This window comes from Pinus tabuliformis, chromosome J (genome assembly GCF_031772625.1).
Source record: "Pinus tabuliformis cultivar Carrire ecotype Pingquan chromosome J, CPIR1, whole genome shotgun sequence".
Lineage (NCBI taxonomy): Eukaryota > Viridiplantae > Streptophyta > Pinopsida > Pinales > Pinaceae > Pinus > Pinus tabuliformis.
Window position 1 is genome coordinate 259,376,974 of NC_142295.1, and position 14,058 is coordinate 259,391,031.

A 14,058-nucleotide genomic window follows, 5' to 3' on the forward strand; every position below is an offset into this window, starting at 1 on the left:
ACCACTTGACACTTGACTTTGCCTACCATGGTAACGTTGGAGCCCATGAGGTGAGGGGTATAGCTAAAATCTCATCCCAAATGAGCTAGAACCCTATCCACTTGATGGTGGTTGCACACCTCTTCATAGAACCTGGGGCCAATGCTTATATATTCCCCCCCACGTTGGCTCTCGACTATCGCCATCATAGTCTATTGTAAGCCCATGTAACCTAGGGCTAGGTCTCTAACCCAACAAAATTTCCCATGAGCTCCATTAAACCTTCCAAATGGGGTCATGTGTTATGGATGATGACTATCGGTTGGGGCTACGACCCAAGCCCCTTGGTCTCTTCTTCTATTGTGGTCTTGTGGTCTTGTGGGATACATGATGACTCAAGGTTGGGCCTTAACCCCAACCCCTTTCTCCAATTCGATTCCAATTAAAATTTAAATAAACTTGTTTCCCTATGGTTATTAAGAACCACAAGAAGTGGAGTCGATAGATGCTTGGACTATTGGCTGGGTGGTCGTGGGTTCGATCCTGCCTGAACCTCTATCTGACCATTGCCAAAATTTTAATCCAACCTGGAGGGCCACGTCACACCATCCTATTGGTCCACCTCAAAATCCCACAAACCAATAAAAAACACCAAAAAATGGATGAACCAAAAAAACAAACTTGGAAACATCTAATTTGTCTATACTTGCACAATCACCATAGGTGATGTGAGCAGTGCAAAATTCTAGTCAGCTGTCGAGTAAGCAACCTCCTCCTTTTTTAGTTGTTGGGCCAAATGATGGGAATGCAATAACTTGATCATATGGTGTATGATTGAGGTGAAACTAGTAACGTTGGATTCAGAATGAGAAGCACTTCGACTTGACACCAGTTTCATGACTTTCTGGGAACTTTCATTTTTGAGCCAAAATTTGATCACCTCATCAATGTAGATGATAAAGTTCTACAATTTTAGGACTGATATAACTCAAGTTTTTTGTTGGATATGTCAAAATACACACATCATGGTTATACATATTACCTTCTAACTCAATCATGGTCAGTTGATACTCATCTTGATGGTCCTGCAAAGCAGTGTTAATCCTGGGTATACTTCTTGCCACCTCACCCATAGTACAATCCAACTGAATATTAGAAGTTTGTTTTGTGCTAGTATGATGGTGTTATAGATATGACCTGCAAATATATGAAAATACAAATATACCTAGAAACAGTAAGATAGAAATAGATAGGAATGCTTCACTTTATTGATATCAAAACCCTTAAGGTAGGCTAACACCATCCATTCACTCCTTAAGGAAGGAGAACACTCCATAAGCCATATGCTTGTTCATACAATATTCCTTGACATCTCTCAATGTGGAGTCTCTAGCCTCTATATAGGCCTCATACATACAATACCAAGGGTCATTACCATGATTCTCTCAGTACCATCTATCTAATACCATGGGCCCATTACATTATTACTAACTACTTGTGGTCCTTTACATGATACGGGTTAACCACCTTATTTATTACTATGGCCCATTCCATTATTACATTATTCCCTTGGATACCTCCCTTTGTAACCCATATTATCCCCCTTAGGTATACTACATTCCACCCCCGTTAACATGTTTCATCCCCGAAAAATGGGAAGAACACAAATAATAAGATCTACTCAAAAGAGTAGTCCACTGGTACCATGCACGTGCATCTAACCATCCCAGAGAAAGGTGAACCATCGATCTAGCTGGTGCCTCACTCGCTTGAGAGGGAAGTTGATCCTCGTAGCTCTTCTGTGTTGATGTATAGTAGGTGGATCGTCCCTGCTCTCTATATGCCATGTGGGGGTTGTTGTCCTTGTAGCTAATTTGTTGCCATCTTTTTGTTTGTTTTCTTGCTGGGTGATGTGGGTGGTGATATGCTGAAGGTTTAACCAACAATGTATCTTTCTTTAATTTACCACGTAATGGAGCCTGATGGTTATTTGGTACATGTTGTGGTGCCTACTATGGTTTCTTATCTTCCAATATTACTTCAACGACTAAATCCTCATCTGATGTAACATTTTTTGCTGCAGCCTCCTTGGATTCTACTTGTTTTTCTCGTACCTGGTTTGACATTTGTGTTTGGTTGTCGACCATTAATGGCTCATCATCTGATATGTCAGTCCCTAGAACATCTTCTGCTTCAACCTCCATGGACTCTACTTTTTTATTGATGGAAATATCCTGTAATGTATGTGGAGAAAAACCTCTCTCAGTTTTCCCAAATTCATCTTTTTTTGCTTAGAAACATCATTGGAGTAAAACCAATCCCGATTTGTTAAACAGGGGATTTGTCGAAATGAAGCGAAATGAAGGGGATAGGGGCTTCCAAATTATTGAGAAAATTTTTGGAAGTAGGGAGGGATGTTAGGAGGTAGGGGAAAGTGGAATTTCAAAGATTGAGTGAGGGGAAGGGGTCCAAAAGGGCAAAACACAGGCCTAGCCTAGAAAATTGTCAAATTGTAGCAAGAAACTAGGGTTTGTGTGAAAATGAGGACTTTGAGGGATATCAATGATGTGAAGTGTTTAATAAGGTACATTAGGGATATGGGAAGGTTTATGAACATCAAGATACACTTTTTGTTGATGATTTGACCATCCAAGAGAAATTACCTTCAAAACCCTAGGAGAGGGAAATGAACCTTACCTAGGCACAACTGAAGCATGAACAAGGTGTAAAGTGACCCATTGGAACTTGAAATGATGATGACAACTCTATAAATGATGGTACACTCAACTGAATGCTGACATGGACTGACATTTGGACAACTTTGACAGGAGTAAAAGCAAACCCTAGACCTAATAGCTAGTGACCAAATTTTACTTGAAGACTCACTAAAACGACAAAATTTGACCTTGGCACCTTGAAATCACTTTGTAAGAGCATATTTGATCACTGGAGGAAGGCTACAAAGGCTGACACTAACGTTAGCTCCAATGGGGATGGTAGCTCCTTAGAGGTGCCAAGAATGATAGATCTTTGGGAGAGCAGACCAGTGCCCTATCCATTGGGCACTGGAGTCAAAAACTAAAGCTAAAATGCATGACTAAAAATTGACGACTTGACGACACAAACTGACTCTCAATCAACTAAAAACTAACTCGATACTTAAACACAACCGACAAACTAGAAATAATGCTCAAAGTAGAGCTTATTCATCAACCTACTCTAGTTGTCCCATTCATCACCTGATCAAGTGAAATGAAACAACCAATGAAACCAAGTAAGTATTCCAGTTGCTGTTTGAATTACTCATAAGTGCTTGCTTATGAACAGCAAGGGAGAACTACTGAAAGGAAAAGCCCATGAAAACTTGTGAACAGATCCGTTGAATACTATTGATTCTCTATCCACCTCCAAAAACACTGCATAAGGATCTAGAAATTCATGTACACTGGGACTTAGCTTGTCCAATGGATTACTTCTCTTCTCTTCATACCATGAATGCAAACATTGATCTGAGCTTTGTGATGAGACTCCTGCTGAAAATTACAATGAAACCGACTGTCGGATCAAGTTTGTATCAATACTTTTGTCAAGCTCACAGATAGGAGAAGGAATTTGACTATAGACATTATCCACCACATCAACTATTGAATCGTGAAAAACTTGAAAAGATTACTACAACCCATTTTCTATTGGCTCCGATGAGATTACATGATTTTCTACAAGCTACTCATTTGAAGATATGCTATGCAGTTTTCCCTTCAAAAACTGAAATGATTCAAAACAAAAAGTTACGGAAGCATCTTGCATCATCTGATCATATGTTCTAGCATCCTCTCCAAGTGCAAGTTTGTCCTTTCAAGCCAAGATTCATGATTAGCTTGGATTTCTTGTTCAAGTGTTGTCAACTTGGTTTTCCTCTTCTTGGTAGCTTGTCATTTTGCCTTCATGTTTTGGAGCTCCATGATGATTTGCTGATCTTCTACTTGTTTGTTCCTCTACTCCAAATAGTTAATTATCCACTTGGCTCTTTCCAAATTGAGAGACAAATGATGCATGTCATCTTGTTGCTCCCAAATGACTTCTTCGAGCTTTGAGATTTATGAGCCGAAATCTGTGTCATCATCCTGAATGAGGATGAAATCTACCTCTTGACCTCTGGACGGTCCATCATCATGCAAGGGCTTCTTCCCCTTGTCCTGTACCTACTCAACTGATGGTGAAAACGAGGCCCCTTCCACCCTGGGTGGAGATAGTACTCGTTTTGCTACTGTTGTAACTCAGAAAGTGAAGTGGGCTCCTCCTAGTTATGTTTTCCACTTTTGCGAGGCCTCCTTGGTGCATGAATGTCTCTAGAAGAATCACTGACTGTCTCCTTATCTCTATCATAGGAAGAATCTGACTCAATGTTTGCCAATGTTTGAGTTTTCTTAGATGAGTATGAAGAGATTTTATGGTGTCTTTCGGTTTTTGCTGCAAAGATATGAATGTATGAGGGACTATGGAGGGAGTGTGTCTGAGGGGTTTAGGAATGTTGCTGACAGTTTTTGGGAAATAGAAGGGTTTAGGGGATGATATTTAGAGTTTGGGAATAGCAATTAGGGTTTTGGGATATTTGACTAGGGTTTGGGATAGAAATTAGGGTTTTAGTATTAGGTTTTTTAGGGATATGGGGATTAGGGAGTGGGTAAATAAGAACGAAAAGGGAGGGAGAGTGATATGAGTGAAGTGTAGTGAGAGTAAAATGAAAATGGGGATACAACAATATAATTTTTTTCTTTTTATACCAGATCTTCAGGAATTTCTTTTGCACATTAATATTTATAGTACCCACCGATTCCATCCACGGGTATCCCAAAACAAGATCCTCATTAGCCATATCTAAAGCGTAAAAACAAGAATGCAATACATACTTGTCCATAGAAATCTTCAAATCATTATAAACTTGCACCTGCTCATTATTAACCTATGTGTGCTCCATGTGTTTCATTTGCATTTGTATTTTTTTTGCCATGTTGACATTTATAAGATTTTGCTTGCAACTCAGATTTATAGACACAATGATTTTCTCCTTCTGAATCAATCCATGAACCTACAATAAGTATATACTAGTAGGAAGTAACCCCACTTGTTTCCCCTTATCTTGTTTTTTAGCCTAGGACCATTTAGTTAAAAGGACTCTTTCAAATTCTACATCTGAAAGTTTGGTCAGCTTCTTGTTGTCAATTGAGAACCACCATTTGGCAGCCTCATCTTTGAAACCAAGCTACACTAAATCCATCCAATGTTCCCCATATGTGAACTTTTGTCTCTGTATGAATTCTTCAATAGTAGGGCCATTATCTTTTCCTATAAAAAACATCTTGCTAGACGGTATGAAAAAAATCGCTTGGTGAAAATTTAGAGTGGTCGCAGTTTAGTCAATATTTCTCAAAATCTTTATTATGACCTATTTTCAGAAATGGAATGACCATTCTGCATCTTCCCATGTGATAGAAATCTCGATCTAGGCACTGGAATTTAATATCCGCGCTGCAACTCTCCCATCGTCACCAAAAATTCTGAAAAAAGAGTTGATTTTAAATCAGCGATATCTCCCTCATCCAGACTCCAATTCGACTAACTTTTTTTTGAATTTAGGTATTTTTTCATAAGAAATCTAGATATACAATTATATTTTGTAGATTTTGCTCCAAATCATACAGATCTGATCTGCACTCTCGCCGCTCCAGAAAGTTCCTGCAAAAATTTAAAAAAAAAATTCTCCACTTTTTCCCAAGAAAGTGCTCTGATACCACTTGTTATAGATCTGCCCCACAAATATATGAAAATGAAAATATACCCAGAAACAATAAGATAGAAATATATATAAGTGCTTCACTTTATTGATATCAAAACCCTTAAGGTAGGGAAACACCATACATTCACTCCTTAAGGAAGGAGAACACTCCACAAGTAATATGCCTGTTCATACAATATTCCTCGACATCTCTCAATGTGGAGTCTCTAGCCTCTATATAGGCCTCATACATACAATACCATGGGTCATTACTGTGGAGTACTATAAAGGTATGTTTTTAATGATCATTTCAGTGGCTTTTTAGTGGAACTTGTGAACCTTTTTGCATCATGAACTTGGAAAACAATAAAGAATTATAACAAAACATGTGGGATTAATATGTAAGAGTTAACCATTGATAGTTTTCATTCTCCTGTGTAGGAAAGGGTGAAAACGAGGAGCTTCTGTTCCAAAGAAAAAGACAAGAACAGGGTAACTGTTGTCCCTTTGACGGAGGACCGAGTGCAAACAAGGCTAAGTAGATCAAAGCAAACCGGTCCGAAAAAGGAGGAGAAGACACTAGCTCGGCGGAGGAGAAAAGAAGTGATAAAGGATTAACAGTTTGGCGAATCCCTCAAGATCTTTGATCCTGAGGGATCGCTGCTTTATTTATCTTGTTACTTAGACATCTCCACTGTCACCCTTATATAAAGGCACGACATTGTTAGCTTTGGTGGATTATGCTTCTATGTAATTTTCTGTTAAAGACCAAACTTTGATCATCGAGTCTCTTTGAGAACTGGTTCATTATACTTTTGTTTTATGCATTAATGTAAACTTGGTGATTATCTTATTTCTGCATCTCGATTAACTTAAAGTGGTGTACCCTTGGAGGCTAAGGGCCCGGTCCCAGAGGACACTTGCTTCTGTATCACTACGATTTGATTTCTGCGTGGTGTTCTTATCGTCGTTATTTGGTAATCTGACATGCTTTATAAGTTGACATCACATGCTCTGTCAAGATTCATTCATTAAGGTTTCTACAGACAGAACTGTGTATTGACTCTGCATTATATTATTGATCCTTTAAGAGTTGATTGAATGTTATCAGTCTTGTTCGAATATTATTAATGTTCTGTTACAGAGCTCTTATGTTGAACATTCATGTTATAGAATTTATATGAAAGTTGTGTTCTTTACGATTCAGGAGTAATGCTGTTCCATTTTGAAACACAATCGTATTCCTGTTAATTAAGATTGATGCTAGATCAGATTACTCTTCAAGCGTGTTGTGCGTGTATATTATTTCCAAGCGTTGTTCCATAATTTATCAGAAATTAGTGATGTTCCATTAGTGTGTGATGCTTGATTTTCCTTAAGAGTGAAAGATTGTTCTTTGATTACAATGAGTGCATTTGAGTTAGTAGAATAGAGTTTGATTACCGCTCGCGAGACTTAGCTGTTTGATTGTTGTTCCATTTCAGAATTGTTGTTCCATTTTATCATTGCTGTTCCATTCCAGCTTTGCTGTTCGATTTCTTATTTGATGTTCCATTTTTCTATCTGTCGTTTCATTTACTCGCATTTGTTGTTTTGGTGTGAGAGATGATCTGTGGCTGTAGTGAGCCTCGGCATTTATTGTCTAAGCTCCCAGACCTGTGGTCCATGCTCTAATTTCCTTTCCATTAATTTCCAAGGGGATGGGCTATCGCTGCTGAACCCTTGACTGATATGTTGCCCAGCTTTTGAGTGTGTGATTTATTCCTTTAAAGTAACTTAGTTCTAGACAAGCATCTGTTTACTCTTGTATTTTTTGAACGTTGTAGTACTAGCATTACTCTGGCAAATGATAGCCTCAGATTGAGACACTCTTTGAAATAACAAAATGCTCCCGGATTGACCTATTAATATGAGGTAATTATAGGTGAAAGAGACCCTTTTTATAGCTCTACATTTTGGTGTCGTTTCTGGGGAGAGAGTGTAGCCATTTTTCTTTTTCAGAGTAGTGTATGAACCTGCTAGGGAAGAGTTGGATATTAAAAACAGAAGGTAAGAACCTGCGTGCGGAGCATGTAAAAGCCCTGCTCCACTGTCCACTTTCCTAACGGATTTGTTGTTGCTTTGTTTGAAAAGAATTTAGTAGTTCATTTGAGTGCATGACTAAGCAGAAAAAACCAAAAAAAAATATCAAACCTCCATCCAAACCTGAAAAAGCTAAGGGGCCAGTGACCCTTGGCCTAACGACCTTCATAGAGGAAATCTATAAGAAAACAGAATCTCAGCCATCAGTAGGCCCCAGCAAAATCATTTCTAAATAGCCTACTAGTTCCCTTCAGGCCACAGGGTCACCATCTGTAGCCTTTTCTGAGGTGCATAGTCAAACTGAAGAGCAAGACTTTCAAGAAATTGAAAATTCTACTCCAGAACTATTGTAGGAAGGGAATTTTAGCAACTTTTGTGAAGGAGAAGGAGAAACAGGAGAAACCAAAGAACCAAAATCTCCTATTAGGAAAAATCAGCCATTAAATAGCCCAGATAAGGGGAGCGCTGCAAAAATCATTGTTGAAGGAACCCAATCTCCTTAGACATCAGGTATTCTCATTATCCCAGATAAAGGAAGTGCTATTAAAACTATCCCTATCAAAACCGTTCCCTCTCAACCTAGGAATACCCTCCTAGATATCCCAGAAGGTTATTGGCATATATTCGATCCTATGGCTTAGAACCAACCGAATACTCAAACCTCTACATTACAATATCCTATAGTGGATTCTGCAGCAAATGCGCCCATGAAAGCTATCCCTCTTCAACATATCCCTACATTTCACGGCCTCACATCAGAAGATCCAGATGCATTTTTATTCGAATTCGATGTGTTGTGCAGGGGATATGATTACACCACCGATCCACAGAAATTGAAATTATTCCCCTCTACATTAAAAGCGGCTGCTTTAAGATGGTTTATGGGACTAGGTGGTGGGGTCATCAACAATTGGGATCAAATGAAATAATCTTTCTTAAAAAAATATCAGGACTACTGTAGGTCTAGAGAATTAAAGGATGAAATATTCCAAATGACAGCCAAACCGAATGAAACATTAGAGGAGTATGTGGAACGTTTTCAGTACAATCTACAAAGATCTCCTTATGCATCACTACCTTTACCTGATAATGTGTTAAAAACTGCATTGATAAGGGGCATGAAGGAACAATGGATTGAAACATTAAACATCATGGGAAAAGGGGATATTTATCAAGAGAATTTTTCTGACATCATTGATTTATGTATCAGGAGTTCGAGAGGTAGCACAAGAGTAAAACCGGTAGAATATGATCGGTTTGCAAGAGATAACAAAATATCAATAGAAGGAGTAACACGTGTAGAGATTGGAAATTTATTAGAAAATTTTAAAACTGATATTCTGGGGACACTAACTACACAACTTGATATTATGCAGGCTAAGCAGAAGCAGATGGAGGCAGAACAGAATTTGGCGATCCTCTGTCCCCGATGCAGGAAAGAGCATAGTCATAAGGAATGTCCACTGGATACAATCCAAACTTCCACCATCTGTACAAAAGATCACCTTACGGAGAGCTGCCCCTCACTTCCTGGATTAAAAGCAGTATATAAGGAAGCGAAAGAAGAACCATAATCAGTGTACTTGATCAACCAGCGCCTGCCAGTGGCAGCCGAGACAATCTGTTATGTTTCCAGACCCAACTTCTTATTTTTAGCCTCCACAGTATAATGCTCAACAATATAGTATGTGGCAAAGTCAGTCCCAACCCCCATTTTCAAATTGGTCACCACAGTCGTTTCCTTCTTCAAAGCCGTGGCTGAATCAGGCAAGCCAATCTGGTTGGCCGAATTTCCCCTACACTCCTCCATATTGGAAAAATAGCCCATATCCTCCACAATGGACTCCCCCGACTTCACAAAGTTCACCCTGGCAGACAAATTGGAAAAGACCGATGCACCAGCCAGTAGGAACTATTCCGCTCCCTCAACCTACTCTACCATCGTTACAACAAAATCCCCAGTCTAATCTGAGACCGCAACTCCTAGCCCATCCCAACCCGAATCCAAATAACAAACCGGTCCAATCTCTCCAAATTATAGAATCACCAGAAATAGGACCCGGCCTGAGGGAGTGTAATGATCTTCAGTTACGATCTAGACGTATTATTGAAACTGAGGGAGATAAAACAGTTCATATTGAAGATCAGTTACCAAGAGAACATCAGTTGCAACAAGAGGATGTAAATAAGCAATAGACTCATAATCAAGCAACCACATCCTCTCCTCCGTACCGAGAATGATTAGTCATACCTCGACCTTTACAGTATCCTGACTTCAACATTCTGGGAGAATTACAAAATTTTTACATAAAAATCCCATTCCTCCAAGCCATTCAAGACATTCCTATATACGTAAAAACTATCAAAGAATTGTGCATAAAGAAACCAAGGAGGAATATAACAACTAACCCAAGAGTCCAAGTAGTCGGTATTTTATTTGATTTACTATCCGGGAAAGAGACACCCATTAAATATGAAGACCCAGGAAATCCAATTGTAACTGTCCAAATTTATGGTCAGAGCCTGTCTAATGCCTTGGTTGATCTAGGAGCTACAATTAATATTCTAACAACCACTACTTGCCAAAAGCTCGGCATTACATCTGTAGAACACACCTCTACTTTGTTAGAATTGGCTGATCGATTTGTGGTTAGACCAGAGGGTACTCTACATGATGTCATGGTCTCTGTAGATTCCTGGGAATATCCAACCAATTTCCTAATAATTAATCCAAAAACCCGACTTGACGGACACCCGTTAATCCTAGATAGACCTTGGCTGGCCACTGCTGATGCTTACATTGGTTGCCGGCAAGGAAATATGACCATAACCAAAGGACCAGATATCAATAATTTAGTTCTATATGCTCCAGCGCAACCAAGTGTCACAATAATTAAAACTAACAAGCACCCTGTATCATACCTTACTGATAACATTAGATCTCCATTGACTATACAAGAGGCACTTGATTTTAACGATCAAACAGAAGATGATGCCATTAACAACTTCATTAGTCAAACTAAATCCGGATCCTACACACAGTGTCACATGATAGAAGCAGCATTTGATAATGAATTAGAAGAAGATCCTCTGAAAGATACGCATGATCAAAAAATACCCATTACTTCTGTTGCAAATAGTAAAATTGTGGAAATTGAACCGGGAAAAACTTTAAATATCAATGCCAACCTCACACCTGAACAAGAAACGAAGCTCATCCATTTGTTAAGAAAATATCAAGAAGAATTTGCGTGGGATTACCCTGATATGAAAGGAACTGATCCCCAATTGTGTACACACCACATTTATATAGAAAAAGATGCCAGACCTGTTCGTCAACCGCAAAGGAGACTTAATCCTCATCTAAAAGATGTGGTAAAAGCTGAACTTCAGAAACTTTTAGATGTCAATTTTATCTATCCTATTTCTGATAGTAAATGGGTCTCTCCGCTTGTGGTGGTACCAAAAAAGAATGGGAAATGGAGAATCTGTGTGGATTACAGGGAACTAAATAAAGCAACACAAAAAGATCACTTTCCTCTCCCATTCATAGACCAAGTATTAGATACTTTAGCAGGAAAGAAATTCTTTTCTTTCCTGGATGGCTTTAGTGGAGACAATCAGATTCAGATTGCCCCTCAAGACCAGGACAGATCTACTTTTACTTGTCCTTGGGGAACATTTGCCTATCGAGTTCTACCTTTTGGCTTATGTAATGCTCCTGCCACATTCCAAAGGGTTATCCTTAGCATTTTTGCAGATTTAATAAATGATGGACTTGAAGTATACATGGATGACTTTACACCATATGGAGATGATTTTGATCCAGCACTAGACACCCTAGAAAAAGTCCTACAATGCTGCATAGCTACCAGGCTTTGCTTAAGCCACGAAAAATGTTACATGATGATGACTGAAGGACTTATCCTAGGACACTATGTTTCAGCAGCCGCATTTAGGTAGACCCGGCCAAAATCGAAATACTTTTGCTTATTCCCACTCCTACTACTCAAACAGAGGTACGCAGCTTTCTTGGATTTTCTGGTTATTATAGACTATTTATAGAACATTATTCGCACATTGCTGCACCTTTATATGCACTAACTGGTAACGTTGATTTTCTTTGGACAGAAAAATGTGAGCGTGCTTTCAAGGATTTAAAGAAGCTCGTATCCACAGCCCCAGTCCTTCAAGGACCAAACTGGGGTTTACCATTCCAGATATCATCTGATGCTTCAGATATAGCCATTGGCGCAGTCCTTGGGCAAGAAGAGGATAAAAGACCATACGCTATCTATTACATCAGCAAAAATTTATCCCCTGTTGAATTAAATTACACTATTACTGAAAAAGAATTCCTAGCTGTAATACATGCTATCAATAAGTTTAGACATTATATTACAAGCTATCCTATTATCTTATATACAAACCATTCTGCTATAAAATATTTAGCAAATAAGCCTGTCACAAATGCCAGAATAACTAGATGGTTGATTTTATTGCAGGAATTCGATATCACAATCAAGGATCGGCCTGGCAAAGAAAACCCTATAGCCAATTTTCTCTCAAGAATGCCAAAGCCAATCGATGCAACAACAGTTGAAGATCAATTTCCCGATGAACATCTGTTTGTGGTTGCCGTTCAAACACCCTGGTATACTGATGTTGCCAACTACCTTGCAGTAGGTAAACTACCAAAACACCTAACCCCTAATGAGCGCAAACAAATTGTTCAGAAGAGTACTTGATTCTCCTGGATTGGGGGCTACTTGTTTCACACAGGGGCAAACATGCATATCAGGAGATGTGTTCGAGAAGATGAAATTTTTGACATCCTAAAAGCCTATCATGATGGACCATGTGGTGGACACTTCGCTGAGCATAGAACTGGACATAATGTATTGCAGACAGGATATTATTGGCCCACGATTTTCAGAGATGCAAAGAAATTTGTCCAAGCCTGTGACAGCTGCCAGCAAGCAGGACGTCCTCGTCAAGCTGAAGAGATGCCCCTGAAACCACAGTTCGTCATTGAACCATTTGAGCGATGGGCTCTTGACTTCGTTGGACCCATCAACCCCTCATCAAATAAAAAAACATATATCTTGGTGGAAACAGAATATGTCACCAAATGCGTTGAAGCAGAAGCATTGCCAAGAGCCACAGAGGACTCTGTCATACAGTTCCTGTTCCATCTATTTGTACGTTATGGCATTCCAAGGGAAATAATTACAGATGGAGGACCACAATTTGCTGGGAATAGATTAGCTGCAATACTTAATAATTATCATGTCCAGCATAAAATCACTACTCCATACCACCCACAGGCGAATGGACAAGTAGAAAGCAGCAATAAGGTAATAGAATCAATCCTAACTAAAACCATTACGTCACATAGGCGTGATTGGGCTGCTAGACTACCTGAAGCACTCTGGGCCTATAGAACAACATGGAGAAGCACCACTGGTTACCTACCTTATCAATTAGTGTTTGGAAAACAACCCATTTTCCCATAGAATTTGAAATCCAAACATTACGAACAACACAGGAAGTTGGCTTAGATTTAAGCCAGGCACAGATTAATCGACTACAACAGATCAATGAGTTGGATGAAATTAGGCTCTCTGCACTTCAAAATACAACACTGATTCAACAACAGCGAGCTAAATGGCATGATGCACTCATCAAAAACAAAGTCTTCCACGAGGGAGACTGGGCTCTGTTGTACGACTCTCGATTTCAGGACTTCCCTGGGAAACTCCAGACTCATTGGTTGGGACCATACGAACTCCAGAAGGTACATGAAAATGGGACCCTTACTTTAATCACCATTGACGGTTCTAGATATGCCTTCAAAGTAAATGGCCACCGAGTTCATCTCTATCATAAACCACTCACTCGAGAATCGTTCTGCTAGCAGCTACTCCGAGACACTGGTATGGAGATATTAGGAGAGGAAGAGAAGTCTTCCTCACCTTTAATTCATTAAGGAATTCATTTCTTTTTACAATTTGTACATAAGTTCTTTTCTTTGAGTCATTCTTGTACATATGTTTGAACTAAATGTTTTCTTGATTTTCTGTTGTTCCTTTTCAAAGGGAACATCACTCTTGATTTTCTGTTGTTCCTTTTCAAAAGGAACAACATTCTTGATTTTCTGTTGTTCTTTTTCAAAAGGAACAACATTCTTGATTTTTTGCTGTTCCTTTTCAAAAGGAACA